We start from the raw sequence: 25,845 nt of genomic DNA, 5'->3' as shown, positions 1-25,845 counted from the left end.
CAGATAAGCCCATTTTACCTATTAGGGGTTCTCAAAATAATGGTCATACCCATATAAATATTTATGGTACAGAAAGCATTCTGGAGGATTGGTGCCCACCCTTTTAGAGCTTCATCTCCAATCCAGCATCTTAGTTGCATGTATGAGCCCATTATGAGCTTCCCTGGTGGCTCAGACAATAAAGCGTCTGACTGCAATGCAGGAGACCTGGATTCAATCCCTGGGTCGGGAAGATCCCCTGGAGAAGGAAATGGCAACCCATCCCAGTATTCTTCCTAGAAAATCCCATGGACGGAGAAGCCTGGTAGCCTACAGTCCACGGGGGCACAAAGAGTCAGACACGACTGAGTGACTTCACTCATTCACTCACCAATCTAGAGTACAAGTGGAGCAGTTAGTGTTAAGATCAATGATTTCATGAACTTTCGTGAAAACGTCACATATCTTTTCCAATAGATTGGGACTCTTGGTAAGAGAAAATGTTGCTCAAGATACCACACTGGTAAATTAAACACTGTGTTAAGTGTTCAGATAGCGGTGCTGGCCACAGCCTTAGGAGTATGAAAAGCATACCTCCATTCAGAATGTTGCTTCCCTTGTGGCTCAGCTGGTAAAGAATCCACCTGCAATGAGGGTTGGGTTCAATCCCTGGGTTGGGAAGATTCCCCTGGAGAAGAGAAAGGATACCCACTCCAGTATTCTGGCCTGGTGAATTCCGAGGACTGTATAGTCCATGGGGTCTCAAAGAGTTGGACACGACTGATTAACTTTCACTACTACATTTAGAATGTTTGTTAACCCCAAACTAAATGAATTGCTCTCCCTCCCAGGCCAAGGGAAGGTAGTTCTAGAGGCTGGTGCTTGACATTTCACACTATGATAGCCTTTACCCCACTGGTCAAGGAATCAATTTAGATGTTCAAGCAAATACCATGTATGTCTATTCCAATTATACATCTGAGAACTGAAGAAATTACTACTAGATGAGAACACAGACCCACTGTGAACTAAATCTGAGTCAGTGAAAGTGAAAGTGAATGTCACTCAGTCGTGTCCAACTCTTTGTGACCTCATGGACTATACGGTCCATGAAATTCTCCAGGCCAAAATACGGGAGTGGGTAGCCTTTCCCTTCTCCAGGGGATCTTCCCAACCCAGGGATTGAACCCAGATCTCCCACATTGCAGGGGGATTCTTTACCAGCTGAGTCACCAGGGAAACCCAAGAATTTTGGAGTGGGTAGCCTATCCCTTCTCCAGTGGATCTTCCCAACCTAGGAATCAAACCAGGGTCTCCTGCATTGCAGGCGGATTCTTTACCAACTGAGCTACAAGTGAAGCCCTAAATCTGAGTCAAAATGCTATTTATTATAATATTAGGTGATAGTAATAAATATGACTGTCATGCACCCCTATTCTAATAAAAGGATTACTTTTAGTCCCCACCTGTCAATTGTCAATTCACATCCTATGGTCAATAATCACAGGTTTGCAGCCAAAAACTGAATCACTGAAGATGTTTGGGCAGAGCAAGCTTGGAGCAGTAACTGGGCTAAACAATAACTCAAGATCTTATAAAGGATCAAAACCTCAATACCACCAGCTCAGGCCCAGCAAAGACCTGAGGCCTGTCCAGTATTCCTTGGACTGCTGTTAAAAGAATGAATTCTCAGATTTCTCTGGTCTTGTCCAGAACCCAGCCCATTAAGTTCAGTAGAGTAGATACAATCATGAAATGACCCTCCTTTCATGACTTTTCATGAAATGACTTTCCTTTCTTCAGAGGATCTTCCTAACCCAGGGATCAAAACCAGATCTCCTGCATTGCAGACGAATTCTTAACCAGCTGAGCCACAAGGGAAGCCCATTGGGTGTAGAAGTAACCATAATGTTTTCCCAACATTTATTATGGAATGAGAATGAGGGAGAAAAAACAAAAAAAGGGACTTCACCAGGGGAATCAAATATCCTAAATAAAACTAAAGAATAACAGTTATAAATAAAAGGCTTTAAAGTATGCATAAAATATATGACTTTAGGTAAAATACCTTTATCTGGATCACTCAACCTCCATCAAAATTAAAAATACATTAAAAAAAAAATCTAAGCAACTGGCAAACCTACCTTTAAATACATAATCTTATATACAGAGTATCAAAAATGAGATTATATAAACTTTATAAATCTAGAGAGCTAATTTACTAAAGCTTTTTGTAGGAACATTGCTACTTCCTCAACTACCCAGATTAATTTCTTAGAACACTATACAACTTCTAAACTGTCTCAAATGTAAGTACACCATTTTTCCCCATTACAAACACACACACTCCATTCTCATATTCTCCACGTCGCCCTCTGTGCCCATATATGGTGAATGATATACAGTATTTCCAATATGTATGCATATTGTCCAAACACTTCAGCTAGTGTCACACTAATTATAAATTCCACCATCTTTAATCTCATTTATGGACTCCACTAACTGTAGCCACTCCTCTCTTTCTAAAACAGTTTTCTATATCCTACATATGGTCGTCCAGTTTAGCACTATTCCTATCATCATTTTTGCATCTTGAAAATTCTCATAAATGAGCCAGTCATTATCCTAGGCACTTAATTCCATAACTTCCTTAACCCCAATGATCTCTTGCCCCATCACACTTCAGTCACCCACCCTCACACCTTCAAACTCAATCTTGTCAGTATCAGTAGATACATCTCTGGATTCTCTATTTCTAGCACCCAGTTATCTAAACACCTCTTCTCTTTTCAGATGTGCTAATTTGCTTCAGTCTTGTCCAGTTCTTTGCAACCCTATGGACTGCAGCCTGCCAGGCTCCTGTGGCCATGGATTCTCCAGACAAGAATACCAGAGTGGGTTGTCATTTCCTCCTCCAGGGGATCTTCCTGACTTAAGAGATCGAACCTGCATCTCTTGTGTCTCCTGCAATGGCAGGTAGGTTCTTTACCACTAGCACTACCTGAGAAGCCCTCTCTTTTCAGATGACCTGCACTAAGCACCATCACTCTGTCCTCTGACCCCACAAGGACCTTCCCACTGACATTACTACTCTTGTCTGTTCATCACCCCCTCAAGGTCCTAAATTACACAAGCTTAGATTTCAGCATCTAGTATTATAAGCAATCCTTCGCAAATACACTTAACTCACTTGCCCCCTCTCCTCTATTATACTCCTTATCCATTTGTTATTAAACCCATCTATCCATCAGTCCATGCCTGTAACTGAGCTGGCTGAATTTTGCTGGAGAAACCATCACCCTTACAGACTGAATTCACTTTAAAGTTATTACCACAGATTTCTGATAAGCACTCAACACTTCCAGACATTCCTTCTACACTTTCTAAGTAAATTCATTTTCCCAAACTGAGAGAACTATTTCATACTTTCTCTTCTCGCCTCAGACTTCCAGCACTTTCTAGTCTCACCTCATTCATAGCCAGTGTCTTGGCCTCATACTATATTAATACGGGATGTGGTCAGACAAAAATCACCTCATTTCTAATCACTAATTATATCAACCCAATTGCTTCTATATTATCTTTATACACTACCTGCATGCCTTTAAAGTGAAAAAAAAGTATTCTTGCTCGTATCTAGGGCCAGCCTCTTCCCTCCTCTTGCGCCTCTCATTCCCAGTCTCTACTCAAGCACTCTCATTCTGCAATTTTCCCCTTATTCTCCTGCATTATGAACTTATACGTCTCCTGAATCACTTCTATGGAATATAAACACATGTCAGTATCAACAACCATTTTAAAACACACACACACACACATACACATTTTACTTTACATTCCTTTCCAGTTACCACCCAATTTCTCTGCTCCCATTCACAGCAAAGTTCCTGAACCAAGAGTTGTCTAGAATTCTGTCTTCACTGCCTCACCTCTCATTCTCTAACTCATTCCAGTTCATCTTTTATTCCTGACTTTACACTGAAATATTTCTCAAGAATCTCACCAACGTCCTCATTCTTGCCAGAGCCAATAATTAACAGAGAATTCTCTGCCCGTAACCTACACTACCTCTTAGCAACATTAACACAACTGACCACTTCCTCCACCTGGAACATTATATTCTCTAGGCTTCGGTGACCTCACACTTATCTGATTTTCCTCTTGCCTACCTGCTCTTTTTCCTTTGTTTTGCTGGCTCCTTGTCCTCTACAAGACATCTAAAAGTGCCCAAAGTTATGTCCTGGGCACTCTTTCCTATAACTGATCACATATATACAAACTGGCTTTAACTATGACTCTCAGAACTAGACTACAGCCGTGATCTCATTCTTAAGCTCCAGACACCAGTTCTATTACTAATCAACAACCACTCGGACATCTAGAGTTATCTCAAAAGTAACAGTGTAAAACAGAATTCTTGTTTCCTTCACCCTGCTCTACCTGCTTCTCCCACAACTATTAGTACTTCAATAAATGTCACCACCACCTAACCAGTTGCTCAATCCAAAAACCTAGAAGGTGTCCTTCATTTCTCTCTTCATAATTCCTCACATTTAACTGATTTCAAGATCAACTGACTCCACCCAAAAAATACATGCTAAAATACATTCACTTTTTGTCATCCCCACTACTACAAGCTACTGTCACTTACCATCTGAAGTAATGCTACAGATTCCCAACCGCTCTCCTTGATTCTACTATGGCCCCCAACCCACATTCATCACCTTCCCCCAAATTCATCTCTATAGAATTAAATTAGAAATTAGAAATTAGCTCATTTCAATCATTTGTTCATGATGGAAGAGCATAAAGTAAACGTGTTACCAGAGCCCTGAAGACTCTTCATAATCTGACCTCTACCTAAATCTCCAGTTTCATGTCCTACCAATTTAAAACCCATCTTCTTTCTGTCCTTTCAACATGCAAAGTCATTCAAGTTTCAAGGCCAGAAACTCTCTTCCCCCCAATTTTCCTATGGATGTCTCTTCTCAGCATTCAAGTCTCAAAAAAAAAAAGTCTCAACAGCAAATGTCATGTTTTCACAATGATTCTTACTGAAAAACTGTCCCTATGCTTATCCAGGACTAGTCCTTTATTTGTGCCATAATATAATCAAAATTCTTATTAGAAACTGACCTCTCCAATATTGTGAAAGATCTTATCTAATAATATCTCCTCTTTAGAGATGTCTTCTTAGGGTTTCCCTGGTGATCCAGTGGTTAAGAATCCACCTGCCAATGCAAGGGACACGGGTTCCATCCCTGCTGCAGGAAGACGCCACATGCCATGGGGCAACGAGGCCCCCGCCCCACAACTACTGAGCCCACACTTGAGCCTGTGCGCAAGAGACCACAAGCTGCAAATACTGAAGCCCACAGACCTGCAACCTGAGCTCCACAAAAAGAGAAGCCACTGCTTCCTGCAACTAGAGAAAAGACCACATGTGGCAAGGAAGACCCACCACAGCCAAAAAAAATTAAAATATAAATTAATTAATTAATAGAGATGCCTTCTTTACCACATCTATAAGACATCTAAAAGTTGAAATACCCGGAGTTATATCCTAAGCACTCTTCTTCCTCCATAAATGATAACATGTAGTACAAACGGCTTTAACTATGACTCTCAACTAGATTTCAGGTGTTCTCCTATGATCACCCACTTCAATGATACGGACAAATGGAATTAGCAGCAGTTTTTCTACAATTCCTACTTTTCCTGATTTCCTGAAATAAAGCATTTGCCCCTTCCTTGCTGCTTCAGTCCTTCTAGCTGGTTTGCAGGTCTACAATTGCTCATATTAATTTCCTAGTGGCTTAAAATATCTAGGGTGTTTTGTTTTCCTGACTAAACCCCAATTGATACACATCCTATTCTTTATAGCCCACTTATCAAAATCAATTTGTTAACTGTGTTTAATATCTGTCTCTCCTGCCAGGGTATTCAACAAGAACAGTATAACATTTGTTATACTCATTATTGAATCTCAAGCCCTGTGTTTCGCAACAAATATTGGTTGAATGAATGTAACACCTTGGTACAATAAAGCTCCACTCACTACATCAAACATAACAGCTCCAACTCTCAAAGTTCCTCTACTGTCTACCACAATTTAATCCCATTAAAAACAATATCTCTTGAATTTTGCCTTCTCTTCATCTGCTTATTCAGCCAGCTCAGGGGTTTGGAATCACTCTTTTCAACCTAGCACCTGGTACTTCACATTCTGTACTAGAATACAATCAAGAACTCTCAAGTTGCCTTTTTACTTTTAGAATGTCTCATTTGTGATTAACATGAAATGAGATTATCTCTATGGTGAAACTAATAGTGCAATCTCATTTTTTGATCTAAATATCTGCTGCTGCTGCTGCTAAGTCGCTTCAGTCGTGTCCAACTCTGTGCGACCCCACAGACGGCAACCCACGAGGCTCCCCTGTCCTTGGGATTCTCCAGGCAAGAACACTGCAGTGGGTTGCCATTTCCTTCTCCAGTGCATGAAAGTGAAAAGTGAAAGTGAAGTCGCTCTGTCGTGTCCAACTCTTAGCGACCCCACGGACTACAGCCCACCAGGCTCCTCCGTCCATGGGATTCTCCAGGCAAGAGTACTGGAGTGGGGTGCCATCGCCTTCTCCGGATCTAAATATCTAGTTTTGATATTAAATTATCTAATTAGTATCCTGTTATAAAACTCATATAATTAAAACTAATATTAGATCCCCTAAAATGTGTTAATTCATGTAGACAAGTGTTCAACAAGACAAAATAAAACTGGTTAGCATAAATGAGAGCAAGTATAAAATTGCTCTCCATTTTTGTTTAGTTTCATAGAAAATTTCTATTCATTCAGAAAACAAAAATACTTGAGGAAAATCTATATGCCATAATGGTATTTATTTTGTTGCCAAATTCAAATTCATTTAATAAATATTCATCATGTGACAGGCACTGTTGATTAACACTGGGGATGCCTCAGTGAGCAAAATAAAGATGCCTGCCCTCATGGAGTTTATCAAAGGGCCTGGAAAGAGATCATGTAAGACAGGAAAGACTATATATAAGGACTCTGGATTCTACTTGCATGAAATGGAAGATACTGCCGAGTTTAGGGCAGAGAAGTAACATAATACTTATTTAAAGTATCATTCTGGCTGCTGTGTGGAAATAGACAAAAGAGGCACGAGCAAAACCAGATAAACTAGGTCATGGGCTAGTATTATAACCCAAACAAGAGCTAAAGGTACTCAAACCAACATGACAGCAATAAAAATGGAGCAGAAAGTGGTCAGATTCTCACCTTAAACACATGTTAACAGAGAGGGAGCCAGAAACTACCAAGAAGCATGAAAAGATGAACAATCAAGGAAACACACTGCATAATCAAAGTAAAACACCAGTTCACATCTAAAAGTTTTTAGAAATTTTAAAGTTTGACAATATCAAATGTTGGCAAAGATATAAAAAACCAGATTTTCACACAGCCTATAGGCGAGTAGACTATATAGTCTCTTTGGAGAACAATTTGGCATTTCTTAGTAAAATTTAGCATGTATGTGCTTAATTATCTAACAATTCTATTCTAGGTATATAACCTGGAGAACACCTAAACCATGTATACCAGGAGACATGTACAAGAATGTTACGGAAATATTTCCTATAGCAAAAACAAATTTGTAAACAACACATGTCCATTAACAGGAGAATGGATACATAAAATACAATAAAATCATGCAGTGCAATACTATAAAACAGTGGAAATAAATTACAACTATATGCATCAACATGGATGAATCTCAAAACTATAACTCAAAACGACAATGTTAAATGAACAAAGTTGAAAAAGAACACATATAGAAATTGGAATCCCTGTACACTGCTGGGATATAAAATAGTGCAGCGACGATGAAACTCCACTAGAGTTATTAAAAGATTAAATGAAATAATGAAAAAAGAACATTCAGAACTGTGACTAGGACACTATATACATTTCTGTAGAAGTGACATTACTTTCTAAAACTTTCCTAGATTATCCTAACCCTCCTCTTGACCTACTTCCTCCTGGAAGATTTTGTCATTATCCTGAAAGAAAGATTAGAAAAATCCTTATCAGAAAGTAACTCTCAAAAATCCATTTGAATTTCTCCTTGTGTTTTGGTGTGCCTTATCACAAAGACCAAAAAAAAAAAAAAAGTTAAAGGTCAATCAAGACTTTTAAAAATCAACCAAGAAGAAAGTTAATAAACAAGAAACCCTTCAAAATTACAAATATCATTAATGACAATCATTCTACTATTTTTAAGCAGATATATTCCAGAGTGCTTTGTAAACGAATAATATAATAGTACTATATACTCAACCTCAAGCAGAAATAAAGTTAACTATAATTCAAAAACTGAATTGGTCTTGCCTCCATGATCATTAGAACACCCAGATGGGTCAGACAAATAGTAATTATCACTTGGATTTTTGCTTCCCCTAACCATTCTCTGTTTTATATATCTTAAGTCCCTTAGAATAGGCCCCAAACTTGGCCTCAATTCTCCCAAAAGAAAAGGTATCCAACAAAGAACCCAGAGGAATGAACCGTAGTAAAAAGAAATACTGGACCAACTAAAGCTGTAAGATGGCAAGACAGAGCAAAGTGTGCTAGATTTCAGGTTTATAAAGGAGTAATTTGCATATTCTAGAAACTCACAAAACCATAAGTCACAAATCTATAAAGCACAAGGGATTCTTGTACACATTACCACTGAAATATTCCTCCACTCACCTTCCAAAATGTAGTTTAGGTTTATACTGCATTTCCAATCCAAAAGTACATTGTTAACACCTTAAGAAGCATATGGAAACCATTTCCCTGCTCTGTTCCTATATTAAAAATGTTTACTATAAGAGAAACAGATCTCTAAACCTAAACTTTACAACTTATTAAAACAGAAACTCTCAAACTTGATTTATCTACAAACATTCAGTTTTATTATGGAACTATAAGTCTCCACTCTTTCTCCATACTACCTGAAAACATTTCCTATTTCTTAAAGAACATTTATTCTCTCAAATTTTTGTTTCAAATTTCAACTGTAATATACTTGGAGTTCTAACATGTACATACTTAATACATTTTGTTTTTAATAATTAAATTATTAAACTGTATCAATAAACCTCTCCAGAATGAAATGTAAATAGTAGTCATATAATGAATGGTACTAACTACTCAGTGATTTATTATTTGTCCTATATCTGAAAGTTTCTCAAAAGATTTTCAAAAACAAGACAGGTACTCAAAAAGTGGTAGACAGAGTACTCTGTATTATTTAACAGACACAATAATTTTATAGTAACTGAATTATCTTAAGATTTCACCAGAAACAAACACTGCGGGGGCAGGCGGGGAGGGGGAGATACTTTAAAAAATAATCAACTTTCTGGACTTCCCTGATGGTTCAGTGATTAAGAATCTGCCTGCCAATGCAGGAAACACCAGTTCAATCCCTGGTCAGGGAAGATTCTACATGCCCTGGCAGAATCAAGCCCATGTGCCATTAACTACTGAGCCCACATTCTAGAGCCAACAAGTGGCAACTACTGAGCCTGTACAGTGTGACTACTGAAGCCCATGACGTGCCGAGAGCCATGAGCCACAAGAGAAGTCAGTGCAGTGAGAAGCCAGAGCACCAAACGGAAGAGTAGCCCCCACTCGCCGTAAGGAGAAAAAGCCAGCACGCAGCAACCAACACCCAGCAGGGTCAAAAATGCAATTAATTAAAAAATAATTTTTATTTTCAAGTTATATTTCTACTTTTGCATGTCAAAATTTTTAATATTTTTTCTAAGATTATGAGTTTTAAATTGTAGAGAGGCATAAAAGGATTTTACACTTAAAAGTTAGATTGAACTTCTGCTAAAATCACAGTCATAGTACTAATAAAGTTAAATTTTTTACCACAACACAGTACCTCATAGGTTAACAGAGGATAAGATTTTTATATTCAGTATTGATTTAACTAAACACAGAAGCCATCAGTAATGAAGTACTATGGTTATGCTTCAGTTTTCTAACAATCATCTTAATGTAAAGAATGCTCTATTTTTTTTTTAATTTTTAAATATTTTCTGTCTGTTGTTTACTCTCCTGCTTTTTTAGCACTGGATATAATATCAGTCTGTTAAATTATATTCCAAACTCTGGCCACAACCCTCTGAATTACTAGCTCTCTATATCATTTCCTACACTGTTCCCCTGGATCTCTTCCAGACTGCCAACCCTCTGATATCTCCTTTTTCCTCTAATTACATCATACCCCTCTACACTATCTTTCATAATCCGTCTAAATCCCAAGACCCACCATTTCAGCTATTATCATTTGGTAACCTATTTGCCTGCTTATTAACTGATATGTTCCCTGTCTTATCCAGAAAGAAGTTCATTGACTCTTCAAAATTCCATTTTTCACCTAACCATCAAAATTTCAAAAGTTAGGGCTTCACTGATAGCTCAGTTGGTAAAGAATCCACCTGCAATGCAGGAGACCCCCGTTTGATTCCGGGGTTGGGAAGATACGCTAGAAAAAGGATAGACCACTCCAGTACTCTTGGGCTTCCCTTGTGGCTCAGCTGGTAAAGAATCGGCCTGCAATGCGGGAGACCTGGGTTCTATCCCTGGGTTTGGAAGATTCCCTGGAGAAGGGTAAGGCTACCCACTCCAGTATCCTGGCCTGGAGAACTCCATGGACTGTATAGTCCACAGGGCCGCAAAGAGTCGGACATGACTGAGCATGGGACTTTTTCAAAATCCCAAAAGTTAGAATTATCTTAGACAACACCTTCTTAATCTCATAGGCAAAAGAATCACCAAATACTTTCAATTTATCTCCTAAATCTATCTCAAATCTTCCTTACCTTCAATTCAACTCTAATACCTTAGTGAATGTCTTCACACTCCTTAATTTAACATAAAACAAGAGGCTAAAAGTAGGAGTTCTAAAGTCAAATAACTTGATATTGTTTGTAATAAGCCTTATTTACTAGACTATTTGAAAGGTACTAAGCAGTACAAAGTCAGAAGACAATCAGCTTCCCTATCTGATAAACAGACAAGAGAAAGATGCCTTAGCAATATCAGTCACTGTTGTTGGTTAGTCGCTAAATCGTGTCCAACTCTTTTGCAACCCCATGGATTGTAGCCCGCCAGGCTCCTCTATCCATGGGATTTCCCAAGGAAGAATACTAGAATGGGTAGCCATTTCCTTCTCCGGAAGATCTTCCCAACCGAGGGTTCAAACCTGCATCTCCTGCTTGGCAGGCAGATACTTCACCTCTGAGCCATTACCGTAGACTTAAACATACAATCATAAGGAAAAAGGAAAAATGTACTAACAAAATAGAGAGCTTCAACAGTATTGTACAATTTATGTGTATAAGTGTATAAACTTTATGTTTATCTTCTTTCTGAACTTTACTGCAATAAATACAACGTACACATAAACTCTTCATTTTACATATAAACAATATTTTACATACATGGAGTATGTAACAGATATATCATACCACTAACAATTCTTTCATAACACTATTAAGAGAGAATAATTAAGACAGGTTTAACAGCATTAACAGCTGAACATTAAAAGACAGTACTGTGTATAGCTAGCAAAACCAATCATTTGCCATTCTGGGCAATGAATCAAGAATCTCAAACTGTCACCAACACCTGCATTAAATGTAAACCCAGACAGTAAACAATTGTCATTGAAAAATAAATCCATGTGACTATATCTCCAGAGCATAAGCAAAACTATTTTACATGAAGCAAAACAGCTTATTAAATGACCCTATCCAAAGCAGTTCTTTGTTTTGACAATAAGCAATTTAATCATTTTTCCATCACTGAGGATCTAAAAGGTATGTTAAAATGTTATATTCTGCCAGGTGGATTAATATGGATGCATTAAACTATTCTTATACTAACACTGCTTCCTGGTCACTGTAATTCTAAATTACAGATAATGATAGGTTTAGGAAATTATTCTGCTCAATTACCACTCACCATAAATTCTGAGTTTTCTTTGCTTGATAACTAAGTACAAAAGCAGATGATACAACACATTCATAAACTGGAATTCTACCAAGTGAAAGCTGAAATCAGATAGCATTAAGGTCTACACCTTACTAAATCACAGTGGAGGCAAGCATACAAAATGCTTTATAGTCAAGGAAGATTAGACAAATCACTCAACCACTTTGTACCCTAGTTTACTCATCTATAAAATAAGAACATTGGCTAAACACTCTTCAAGATCTCTTCCAACATAGAGTCTATGATTCCAAAAAATTAACACATATGCACATGCTGGAAAATAAAAAGCCATTCCTCTTTAATTAGTCATTTAAAATGATACAGGCTGTAGCTGTTGCATTTACTAAACTACTAACCAACAATGCAGCAATGGCTATTTCACCCATAAGATAAATAATGGTTGTTCCCATTTGAAACTCAAATTTTCATTAGCACCAATGAGAACTGCTTATATTAACTCATTAGATTTTTTTTAACTACAACTTACTTTTTTTTTTAAGTGTTTAACTGAGGAAAAATTGATTCGATCAGAGCAGCACCAAATCGGCAATAGCTAGGAGCACTCCACCAACAGGCGCTCAAGGGAAACTTATATAGTGAAAGTAAGGAAGCAAAGTAAGGAAATTATTGATTGGTTATAGTTTAAAGCCTAGTTGGTGTTTGTGATGGGCTGTCCTTAGGTTTCGATTTCTTCACATTGAAGGCTTAGGTTTCGGTTTGCTTAGTAGGTCACCAAAGCATTACAGCTACTTCAGTCTAATGGCTTGCTTGTTTACTGACTTTCTTTAACTGAGGAAAAGGACAATCTGAATTTGCAAAGTTTCATTACTCAACAGCTTTAAATGAAAAATCTAGGGGGGCTTCCCTGGTGGTCCAGTGGCTAAGACTCTGTGCTTCAAATGCAAGGGGCTGGGGTTCAATTCCTGGTCAGAGAACTAGATCCCACACGCCTCAACTAACAGCGTAAGTTGCATGCTGCAGCTAAATATCCCACATGCTACAACTAAGACCTGGCACAGTCAAATAAATAAATAGTATTTAAAAAAAACTACTTTCTCAGCCATTAAAATCAAGAAATTGTACGACTTTATTCTTTTACTTTAAAAAGTCTGTATATGAGAATAAGCTATCTCTATACAGCAACTGATAAACTGAATTGCAAATTGGGCTAGAAGAAACATGTTTTGCATTCTTTATTTTGCTTATGAAAAATACCACAGTTCCATAAAAAAAAATTCTAGCCAAGTGTGATAGTCTCAATTTATTTTTTGGTGAAGCATACACAAAATTCAGAGAAAAACCACTTAAAGAATACCACAATGTAAAACTATTTTACCACAAAATGTCTTAAAATCCTTCCCAACATTCACTCTCTTGATAATCTATTTAAAATCAACTACGATCCATTATAAGGTAATGGAATAAAGAATCATAAATTTTCTCATGAAGATGAGAATTGCCCAGAAAGCTCACTAATTACATCAAGAATTCTTTAAGGTATCCCCCTAAGAATTAAGCATGAGATTTCTAACAAACAGATTATGGTCTCCCAGTTGATACTGCTATAAATTTCAAATCACTGACTCAAACTGAAATAGCAATTTGCTATGTCATAAAAGAGCAGATAATATTTATATAATAGGAAAAGGAGGGGGGAAATGAAGAAAAATAGAGTTAGAAATAGGGGGAAATGAGTATCTGATTTGAAAAAATAGAACAACAAAATGTTGTAACATATAAAGTACCAGAATTAGAATTTACCACCTCACAGATCTAGATAGTCTGATTTCACAGCTAGCCAGATATTAGTTTATATATACTAAAAATGTGAACCCACAAAAAAAGGTTAAATAACACATTTAAACTAAATTATTATTTACAAAAGAAATGAAAATCTATCCATAAAACCTTTAATTTGAGATATATTCAATAACCAAAGAAATATAATAGCCAGGGCAAAAGATATTATCATTCTGTAACTATGAATATGCTTGGCACATAGTAGTAACCAATATTTGCTGAATGAAAGCAGCATTAAAGATTTTAAAAGAACAATATAATCTGAAAAATAAATGTGCCCCTAAAAGGAAATATAATCTAAATAAAGTTCCATTGCCATTGCCACTGTTTACTAAATGTTGTTGCTGTTGTTCAGTCACTAAGTCGCATCCAACTCTTCGCAACCCTGTGGACTGCAGCACACCAGGCTTCCGTGTCCTTCGCCATCTCCCAGAGTTTACTCAAATTTGTGTCCACTGAGTCGGGGATACCATCCAACCATCTCATCCTCTGTCGTTCCCTTCTCCTCCTGCCCTCAAACTTTCCCAGCATCAGGTCTTTATCAAGAAGATGGCTCTTCACATCAAGTGGCCAAAGCATTGGAACTTCAGCTTCAGTATCAGTCCTTCCAATGAATATTCAGGGTTGATTTCCTTTAGGATTGACTGGTTTGATCTCCTTGCTGTCCAAGGGACTTTCAAAAGAATCTTCTCGAGCCCAATTTGAAAGCATCAGTTCTTTGGTGCTCAGCCTTTTTTATGGTCCAACTCTCACATCAGTACATGACTACTAAAAAACCACCGCTTTGACTATACAGACCTTTGCAGGCAAAGTGATGTCTCTACTTTTTAATACGCTTTCTAGGATTGTCTTTGGAAAAAAAAGAAAATTGCCTTTCTTCCAAGGAGCAAGCAAAGACAGCCCAGGATGGCAAAGTAGGACATGCACTCATCTTCTCCTGTGAGAACACCAAATTCACAACTAGCTGTTGAACCACCATCAACAAGAGGATGCTGGAACCCAGCAAAAAAGACATCCCACATCCAAGGACAAAGGAGAAGGCACAATGAGATGGTAGGAGGGAGGGACGCAATCACGTTAAAATCAAATCATAGGAGTTGGAGGGTAGGCCGGCGGGAATATTCAGCTTGTAGCCGACTGTAGCCATGTCGGCGTCTATGTTGTCGGTCATCTTGCGGTTTTTAGAAGAGTACTTGAGCACCACTCCTGAGCGTTTGAAGTTGTTGGACGCTTACCTCCTGTATATACTGCTGACCGGAGCGCTGCAATTCGGTTATTGTCTCCTTGTGGAGACCTTCCCCTTCAACTCCTTCCTCTCGGGCTTCATCTCTAGTGTGGGGAGCTTCATCCTAGCGGTTTGTCTCAGAATACAGATCAACCCATAAAACAAGGCGGATTTCCAAGGCATCTCCCCAGAGCGAGCCTTTGCTGATTTTCTTTTTGCCAGCACCATCCTTCACATTGTCGTCATGAACTTCGTTGGCTGAATCATTCCTGTTTACTTAACTGAGGAAGAGGAGACTAGAAGAATGTTCACTTTTTAATTTCCCCTGGATAAGAGCTCTTTGACATGGCAGTTTACTGTACACATGGATTTTCTTCAGATTTATGCTTACTACCAATTCCTTGGGGTGCAGGTGGAGAGCCTAGAGAAGTTCCCTGCGTTCCTTCCGAGCCAGAACAACTTTGTAATAAGCATTTGTTAGCATAGCCTCTGCCTTCCATGAAGTGTAACGTTTTTGCCTTCCAAATTAAAAAGTTCCATGCCAAAAAAGAAAAAAAAAAAAATCAAATCACATACCTGCTGGGGAGCAACCCACAAAGTGGAGAACAATAATACCAAAGAAGTTCTTACACTGCTGCCAAGATTCTAGGCCCCACATCAGACTTCCCAACCTGGGGATGCAACAAAGGGACTAGGAATCCCCAGGGAATCTGACTTTGAAGGACAGTGGGATTTGATTACAGAACTTCCACAGACCTGGGGGAAACAGAGACTCTTGAAGGATACAAACAAAACCTTGTGCACACCAGGACCCAGGGGAAAGGAGCAGTGAAATCACAGAGATGAAGCCAGACATGCCTATGAGTGTTTATTAAATACTATCATAAACTTTTCAGAGTTATATTATGAGCTCCTATCTTAGTGCTAGTGTTTCCCTGGTGGTTGAGAGAGTAAAGAATCGCCTGCAATACAGGAGACCCAGGTCTCATCTCTGGGTCAGAAACATCTCCTGGAGAAGGGAATGATTACCCACTCCTGTATCCCTAGGTGGAGAATCCCATGAACAGAGGAGCCAGGCAGGCAAGAGTCTATGGGGTCGCAAAAAGTCGGACACAACTGAATGACTAAGCACATCTTAGTGCTAACAATGAAAAAGAAACAACTTGCAAATCTGGGGGGAAAAAAAAATTCCAAACTAAAGTAGCAAGTACTTACTTTTCCTTCAGTTATTAATGGCTCCCAGGTAGATTACAGTTTTCACTCAGAAATCTGTTCAGAGTTGTGTGTGTGCTGTGCTTAGTCACCCAGTTGTGTCTGACTCTTTGTGACCCCATGGACTCTATCCTACCAGGCTCTTCTGTCCAGGGGGATTCTCCAGGCAAGAATACTGGAGTGAGCTGCCATGCACCCCTCCAGGGGATCTTCCTAACCCAAGGATTGAACCCAGATCTCTCGCATTGCAGGCAGATTCTTTACCATCTGAGCCACCAAGCAGCCCAAGAATGCTGGAATGGATAGTCTATCCCTTCTCCAGGGGATCTTCCCAACTCAGGAATCAAACCGGGGTCTCCTACATTGCAGGTGGATTCTTTACCAGCTGAGCTATTAGGGAAGTAGATTACTCTCAATGTTGCCTTAGTTAGGACCCAAAATGTATTTCAATACTGTAATTTAAGGGCTAAGTAACTATCAAACAATTATTAACTCTAGATAATTATGTGAACTTGGTTAGAATCTTGGATATGGATAACCTTCTGCAACCTTCCCACCCTAATGTAACCCAGTCTATAGGCAAGAAAAAAAACTGTAACTCAATACTTTGTTTTCACATTTTAAATTAAATAAATCATACAATCCATGCCAAAAAAAAAGGAGGAACTACATACCTTACATATATTTTTCAAAGATGTCACAGTTTATAAGCATCTAGGAAGGAAAAGTACAAGAGCCAAAAGATTTGAGGAAATTCATTTCCTTGAACTCAAAATGCAAAAATCTCGGGTTTTCTTTGTGCTCTTTTGGAGAACTTAACTAAAGCTGCTGTTGAATGAGAGTACCCAGACTGCCATCATGAAAATCAATAACACACCTGGTAAGAACACAAAAGAAATGGCTCACCTGTGAGGAATCTATTACCCTTTTAAAAAAACACAAGTCTGGTACTAGAGGGCACAATATACTTTCTACTGGACAAGAGGAGAATGATTTTTCCTCATACTGCTTTCCAGCTGTCCAAAGAGTAGATCTAATACTAATTGTAATATGACTCTTTTACGGAAATAAGATGTGGATAAAGTGGTTACAAACAATAGCTGTTTCATACAACTGTATTTCTAAATGCTTTCAGACTTTTAGTACTCAGAAATTAAACATTTTTAAACTATAATTCAACTCCTATATTTGCTTAAAACATAAATATTAATTAAAAAGTGCCTTATATCTGTATTCTTACAGTCATACTGAAGACTCGCTACCAAATACAAACATGAAATGCAATAGGTATAACTGTGATCACAATGGATTAAAACCAATATGGTCTTTACAAAAGCTTCAGTGTTGCAAAGGTGAATGGGCAAACAGGCACTTTTATATACTATTATAGGTAATTAATTACTATACTTTATTTTTTAAAAAATTTTTAAAGAGTCGTGGAAATTTCATATTTTTAAATTTCCATCAAAAATTTTAGAGAAACATTCACACAAAATACATATTAAGTGCTAAAAAGATAAAGTAATTGAATTAGTTATCTGATACTGTGTAACAAAATACTCTCAAACTTAGCAGCTTAAAACAAAAACATTTATTAATCTCATACAGTTTGAGTGCCAGGAATCCAGTAGTAGCTTATTTGCCAAGGTGTTAGCTGGTCCAGTACTTTGGCCACCTCATGCGAAGAGGTGACTCATTGGAAAAGACTCTGATGCTGGGAGGGATTGGGGGCAGGAGGAGAAGGGGACGACAGAGGATGAGATGGCTGGATGGCATCACCGACTTGATGGACGTGAGTTTGAGTGAACTCCGGGAGATGGTGATAGACAGGGAGGCCTGGCGTGCTGCGATTCATGGGGTTGCAGACAGTCGGACACGACTGAGCGACTGAACTGAACTAGCTGGTCATCTGAAGACATGACTAGGAAGAATCCATATCCAAGATGGTTCACTCACACGGCAGCTGCCAGAAGGCCTCAGTCTCTCACTACATGGGCCTTTACATATGGCTGCTTACAACACAAACTATTATTCCCCAGAGCAAGTGGTCCATGAGAAAGCCTCAGTTCCTTTAAGAGCTAGCCTTAGAAGTGACAAATCATCACTTCTGCCATATTCTGTTGGTCACGCAAGCAACTCTGGTACATGGGAAGAAATTACACAAGGCAGTGAATACCAGGAGTCAAGGAGCATTGGGAACACTCTTTAATGTGGTCTGTAACAGTGATAAACATACAGGTATACGGTTGATATGGTATTATATATGTGTAAAAATTCTTTGACATTTCTCTCATCAAAAAGGTGAAGCTCGAGTTCCCCTCCTGCTGAATGTATGCTGCATTTAAGATTCCAACAAATAGGATATGGCAGAAATGGAAGTGCCAGACTTCCAGAGCTACTTTATAAGACATTCCCGCATCTGCCTCTCTCTCTTGAATTATTCACTCTAGGTGGAAAAAGTTACATATTATGATGATTAAAGAAACTCAGAAAAGGTCCATGTAGCAAATAATTCAGACCTCTAGCCAACAAATAGTGAAGAACTGACGACTCCTCACAAAAGCCAAGGAGTGAGCTTAGAAGTAGATGTTCCAGCCCCAGCGGAGCCTTCAGATAACTATAGTTCATCCACGAAAGTCTGGAAGCTGATTCTTCAACTGTAGTCTGGAGATGACTCCAGCCCTGTGAGATACCTTGAATCAGAGCCTCCCAGTTAAGCCACAAATGAATTCCTTTCTCACAGAAACCACGAGGTAATGTTTGTGTTTTTTAGGTAATAAATTTTGAAATAATTTGTTACAAATAGGTAGCTAACACACAGCACAACTGGTTTTTTGAGGTCAGAGTAATTCTAACACTAAACCCAACACAGTCATTAAAAAAAAACAATTACAAGGTATCCAAAGATCTTAATAAAATATGAGCAAGCTGAATCTAACAGTATATGAAAATAATACATGATGTCATGTTAGGGTTAAGGCCAGCAAGTAGAAAGTGTGTTAGTTGCTCAGTCAGGTCCCACTCTTTGCAACCCCATGCAGCCCTCCAGGATCCTCTGTCCAGGGAAGTCAGAAACACATATTGATTTAACACTCCAAGTTCAATCCATGTAATTCACCATATTACTAGCATAAAGGAGAAAAACCATATAGTTATTTCAACAGATTAAGGAAAATTGTTGATAGTATTCAAGTTAATTTATGGTATTAAAATAAAAGAAAAAACTCTCAGCAAACTAGGAATAGTAAGGTACTTTCTCAAACTGTCAAGACAGCATCATATTTAATGATGAAAGACTAAATTGCATTCTCCCAAGATCTTTAAAAACAAAGCAAGAATACCCATTTTTCCCACTTCTATTCAGCATTATTGTAGAGCTTCCAGCATTATATTAAGGCTAAATAAATGAATAAAATAAAGATTGGAATGAAAGAATTAAAACAGCCCTATTTAAAGATGGTAAGATTGGGAATTCCCTAGGGGTCAGTCTTTAGGGGCCTGTCCTTTCACTGCCCAGAGCACAGCTTCAATTCCTGGTTGGGGAACTAAGATCCCGCAAGCCATGTGATACAGCCAAAAATAAGCTATTAAGTAAGTAAAATTTTTTTAAATACAGAGAAGGGACTCCCCTGGCGGTCCAGTGGTTAAGAATCCGCCTTGCAGTGCAGGGAACACCGGTTTGATTCCTGGCCCAGGAAAATTCCACAGGCCTTAAGGCAACTAAACCTGTGCGCCCCAACTACTGAGCTCAGGTGCCACAGCTATTTGAAGTCTGCACGCTCCAGGGTGTGCAAGCCACAACTACTGAGTCCACTTGCTGCAACTACTGAAGCCCAGGTGCCTGCGGCCCAATGCCCTGCAGTAAGAGAAGCCACAGCAATGAGAAGCCTGCACGTGCAACGAAGAGCAGTCCCCACTTGCCACAACTAGAGAAAGCCCATCACAGCAACAGACTTAAGAGCAACCTAATTAATTAATCAAAATTGAAAATTTTTAAAATTTCAAGGATATATGATTGCTTATATAGAAAATCTCAGGGAATCTACAAACCTAGTAGAATAAACAAATTTAGTAATATTGAAGGATATAAATGTAATATACAAAATCAATTGTATTCCTGTATACCAGCGGCAAACAACTGGAAAGTGAAAAAAAATTTTCAATAACAAGTATATACTAGAACCAAAGAACACAAACTAGCTAGAAATAAATATAATAAAAGCTGTCCAAAACCTCTACACTGAAAACTACAAAATACTGCTGAACAAAATTAAAGACCTAAATATAAAATATATCACTTTTAATTATTAGAATACTCAGTATTGTCAAAATGGTAATTCTCCCCAAATTTAAACAATCCCAATCAATATTCCAGCATGCATTTTTAGAAAAGTTAACAAGCTAATTCTAAAAGTTATATAGAAATGCAGAGGACATAGAATAACCAAAGCAATTAAAAAAAGACAAAAGTGGAGGACCACAAAGCTATAGTCATTAAAACACTCTGTAATGACAAAGATATCTACAAATAAATGGAAGAAAATAGAGGGTTCAGAAATGGACTTACATTTATTTAGTCAATTGATTTTTAACAAAAATGCTAACACAACCCAATGGAAAAATGAAAAGCATTTCAAGAAATGGTGCAAGACCAACTAGAGAGCCTTGTGCAGGATAAAAAACACTCTTAACTCACACCACACACAAAAAGTAACTCAATATGGATCACAGATACAAATGTAAAATCTAAAACCATAAAATTAAAGTTAAATATATGCCTACCACATAGCCCAGCCATGCCATTCCTAAGTATTTATGTAAGAGAAACAAAAACATATGTTTATACAAAGACTACATGAAAGTTCATAGAAGCTCTTTTGTAATACTAACTATTGGAAACAAGTGTCCATTAACTCATGAGTGGGAAAACAAATTAGTATATCTATACGAATTTATGTATATAATTATATAATATATATAATAAAAAAAGAATGAATCATTGACACACACAACATGGATGAATCTCAAAATAACTGAGTAAAAGAAGTGAGGCAAAAAAATTAAGAATACAGACAGCTTCTGGGTAAAATTAGCGCAAAAGTAATCTATACTGTGGTAAGAAAAAGCAGATCAGTTCTTGCCTGAGGATGGAAGTAGAGAGAAAAAAATGGATCACAAACGGCCGAAGAAAATTTGGGGAGTCACAGAAATATTTGCTATCTTAATTGTAATGATGCCTCCATGGATCCATGAAAGTGAAAGTGAAGTCGCTCAGCTGTGTCTGACTCTTTGCGACCGCATGGACACCAGGCTCCTCCGTCCATGGTATTTTCTAGGCAAGAGTACTGGAGTGGGTTGCCTTTTCCTTCTACAGGAACTTCCCAACCCATGGATCGAACCCAGGTCTCCTGCATTGTAGACAGATGCTTTACCATCTGAGCCACGAGGGAAGTCTCCCTAAATATACCCAAACTGATTAAATTACACAATTTATGTGCAGTTTAATGAATGCCAATTCGAGAAAGCTGGAAAAAAAAACAGAAAGAAAAAATATTGATACTATCTACCAAAATTTTGAGCATTCTTTGGCATTGCCTTTCTTTGGGATTGGAATGAAAACTGACCTTTTCCAGTCCTGTGGCCACTGCTGAGTTTTCCAAATTTGCTGGCATATTGAGTGCAGCACTTTCACAGCATCATCTTCCAGGACTTGAAATAGCTCAACTGGAATTCCATTATCTCCACTAGCTTTGTTTGTAGTGATGTTTTCTAAGGCTAACTTCACTTCACATTCCAGGATGTCTGGCTCTAGGTGAGTGATCACATCATCGTGATTATCTTAGTCGTGAAGATCTTTTTTGTACAGTTCTTCTGTGTATTCTTACCACCTCTTAATATCTTCTGCTTCTCTTAGGTCTATACTATTTCTGTCCTTTATCGAGTCCATCTTTGCATGAAATGTTCCCTTGGTGTCTCTAATTTTCTTGAAGAGATCTCTAGTCTTTCCCATTCTGTTGTTTTCCTCTATTACTTTGCATTGATTGCTGAGGAAAGCTTTCTTATCTCTCCTTGCTATTCTTTGGAACTCTGCATTCAGATGCTTATATCTTTCCTTTTCTCCTTTGCTTTTCGCTTCTCTTCTTTTCACAGCTATTTGTAAGGCCTCCCCAGACAGCCATTTTGCATTTTTGCATTTCTTTTCCATGGGGATGGTCTTGATCCCTGTCTCCTGTACAATGTCACGAACCTCCGTCCATAGTTCATCAGGCACTCTGTCTATCAGATCTAGTCCCTTAAATCTATTTCTCACTTCCACTGTATAAACATAAGGGATTTGATTTAGGTCCTACCTGAATGGTCTAGTGGTTTTCCTTACTTTCTTCAATTTCAGTCTGAATTTGGCAATAAGGAGTTCATGATCTGAGCCACAGTCAGGTCCTGGTTTTGTTTTTGCTAACTGTATAGAGCTTCTCCATCTTTGGCTGCAAAGGATATAATCAATCTGGTTTTGGGGTTGACCATCTGGCGATGTCCATGGTTTTAGAAAAGGCAGAGGAACCAGAGATCAAATTGCCAACATCTGCTGGATCATCGAAAAAGCAAGAGAGTTCCAGAAAAACATCTATTTCTGCTTTATTGACGATGCCAAAGCCTTTGACTCTGTGGACCACAATAAACTGTGGAAAACTCTGAAAGAGATGGGAATACCAGACCACCTGACCTGCCTCTTGAGAAATCTGTATGCAGGTCAGGAAGCAACAGTTAGAACTGGACATGGAACAACAGACTGGTTACAAATAGGAAAAGGAGTACGTCAAGGCTGTATATTGTCACCCTGCTTATTTAACTTCTATGCAGAGTACATCATGAGAAACGCTGGGCTGGAAGAAGCACAAGCTGGAATCAAGATTGCCGGGAGAAATATCAATAACCTCAGATATGCAAATGACACCACCCTTATGGCAGAAAGTGAAGAGGAACTAAAAGGCCTCTTGATGAAAGTGAAAGAGGAGAGTGAAAAAGTTGGCTTAAAGCTCAACATTCAGAAAACGAAGATCATGACATCTGGTCCCATCACTTCACGGGAAATAGATGGGGAAACAGTGGAAACAGTGTCAGACTTTATTTTTTTGGGCTCCAAAATCACTGCAGATGGTGATTGAAGCCATGAAATTAAAAGACGCTTACTCCTTGGAAGGAAAGTTATGACCAACCTAGATAGTATATTGAAAAGCAGAGATATTACTTTGCCAACAAAGATCCATCTAGTCAAGGCTATGGTTTTTCCAGTAGTCATGTATGGATGTGAGAGTTGGACTGTGAAGAAAACTGAGCACTGAAGAATTGATGCTTTTCAACTGTGGTGTTGGAGAAGACTCTTGAGAGTCCCTTGGACTGCAAGGAGATCCAACCAGTCCATTCTGAAGGAGATCAGCCCTGGGATTTCTTTTGGAAGGAATGATACTAAAGCTGAAACTCTAGTACTTTGGCCACCTCATGAGAAGAGTTGACTCATTGGAAAATACTCAGATGTTGGGAGGGATTAGGGGCAGGAGGATAAGGGGACGACAGAGGATGAGATGGCTGGATGGCATCACTGACTCAACGGACGTGAGTTTGAGTGAACTTTGGGAGTTGGTGATGGACAGGGAGGCCTGATGTGCTGCAATTCATGGGTTGCAAAGAGTCGGACACGACTGAGCGACTGAACTGAACTGAACCAAAATTTTAAATGCACACACTACTATTAGAAAGTTTTGTATAGATATGCTCATATATACACAAAGATAAGAACATGTACTGAAAAATTATAATTTTAAACATCTGGAAACAACCAAGACTTCCATTAATATATGACATTAAATAAATTAAAGTACTTCACAAAATGGAATATTCTGAAACCATAAAAAGGAATGACTTATATGTTCAAAGTTAAGCTATCCAACATATACTCATGAATGAATGAAGCTGCAGAGAAATTTATACAGAACAATCCATTTGTGTTTAATTTTTAAAATAAGAAACATATATGCACAGAAACTAGCTGTGATTACATCTAGTTAACAAGTGCCCTTAGCACACTTAAAATTCTCTATTTTTGCAAGTATTTTATACTTTTCCACAAAGAAACACCACATAATAGTGAAGACTGACACCACCACTCCTAATAGTAAGTGCCCAATAAATATAAGCTGCTATATGCTAAGCATAATATGCCAAGCTCTTTGTACAAATCACATTTAATCGCCGCAACAAACTTGAAAGTAGGTAGTATTATTAGATTGGTACAAAAGTAACCACGGTTTCGCACCATGAATTTTAAATCATTATAACTATGCTCAAACTCATCTTTATTAATCAAAATAGGAACCATTACAATCAATACATTTTTGCCAAGAAATAAGTTTGTTTATTCCTGTAGCATAAAAATCTGTGCTTTAAGATTCAAGGAACTGTTGGAAAGCATTTTCTGCTTCCTGCTGGTTTTTTAAGTGTTCTCCCTGCAAAAAGTTGTCAAGTTGCTTGAGGAAGTGGTAATCAGTTGGCAAAAGGTCAGGTGAATACAGCAGATGAGGCACAACTGTGCAGGCCAACTCGTTCAGCTTTTGAAGTGTTAATTATGCAACATGCAGTTGGACATTGTCGTGGAGAATAATCAGGCCTTTTCTGTTGACCAATGCCTGCTGCAAGCATAGTTTCTGGTATATCTCATCAATTTGCTGAGAATGCTTCTCAGATATAATGGTTTCACAGGGACTCAGAAAGTTATAGTGGATCAGAATGGCAGCAGACTACCAAAGAGTGACCATAACCTTCTTTTGGTTCAAGTTTGGCTTTCAGAAGTGTTTTGGAGCTTCTTCTTGGTCCACCCACTGAGCTGGTTGTTGCTGCTTGTCATAAAAAATCCACTTTTTGTCACACATCACAATCCCATAGAGAAATGGTTCGTTTTTGTTGCAAAGAGTAAGACGACAAGATGACACTTCAAAACAATTTTTTATTTTCGGTCAGCTCATCAGACACTCACTTATCGAGCTTTTTCACTTTTCCAATTTGCTTCAAATGCCAAAATGATCATAGAATGATTGATGTTGAGTTCTTCGGCAATTTCTCCTGTAGTTTTAAGAGGATTAGCTTCAATGATGGCTCTCAGCTGGTCACTGTCAACTTCCGATGGCTGGCCACTACCCTCCTTATCTTCAAGGTTCTCCTCTCCTTTACAAAACCTCTCAAACCACCATTGCACTGTACGTTCATCAGCAGTTCCTGGGCCAAATAAACTGCTGATGTTGAGAGTTGTTTCTGCTGTTTTATTACCCATTTTGGCAAATAAGAAAACTGCTCAAATTTGCTTTTTATCTAACATCATTTCCACAGTTTAAAATATATAAACAGCAAGTAATGTCATTAGCAAAAAAAAAAAAAAGGCAAAAAATGTGCACTAAAATGATGTATGCTGCTGCTGCTAAGTCACTTCAGTCGTGTCTGACTCTGTGCAACTCCATAGACGGCAGCCCACCAGGCTCCCTCATCCCTGGGATTCTCTAGGCAAGAA

General features: G+C 38.3%; 1 protein-coding gene and 1 pseudogene across 7 annotated transcripts in view; one reads left to right on the top strand and one right to left on the bottom strand.

Annotated features, from left to right (window-relative positions):
* The window catches only part of MNAT1 (MNAT1 component of CDK activating kinase), a 221,178-nt gene that overhangs the window by 182,006 nt on the left and 13,327 nt on the right, over positions 1 to 25,845 (bottom strand). The gene's annotated exons all lie outside the window — the stretch shown is intronic.
* On the top strand, positions 14,967 to 15,449 carry LOC105610791 (dolichyl-diphosphooligosaccharide--protein glycosyltransferase subunit DAD1-like; annotated as a pseudogene).

This window comes from Ovis aries, chromosome 7 (assembly GCF_016772045.2).
Source record: "Ovis aries strain OAR_USU_Benz2616 breed Rambouillet chromosome 7, ARS-UI_Ramb_v3.0, whole genome shotgun sequence".
NCBI lineage: Eukaryota > Metazoa > Chordata > Mammalia > Artiodactyla > Bovidae > Ovis > Ovis aries.
Note: the sequence above shows the minus strand (reverse complement) of the source record. Positions and strands in the feature narration are given on the sequence as shown.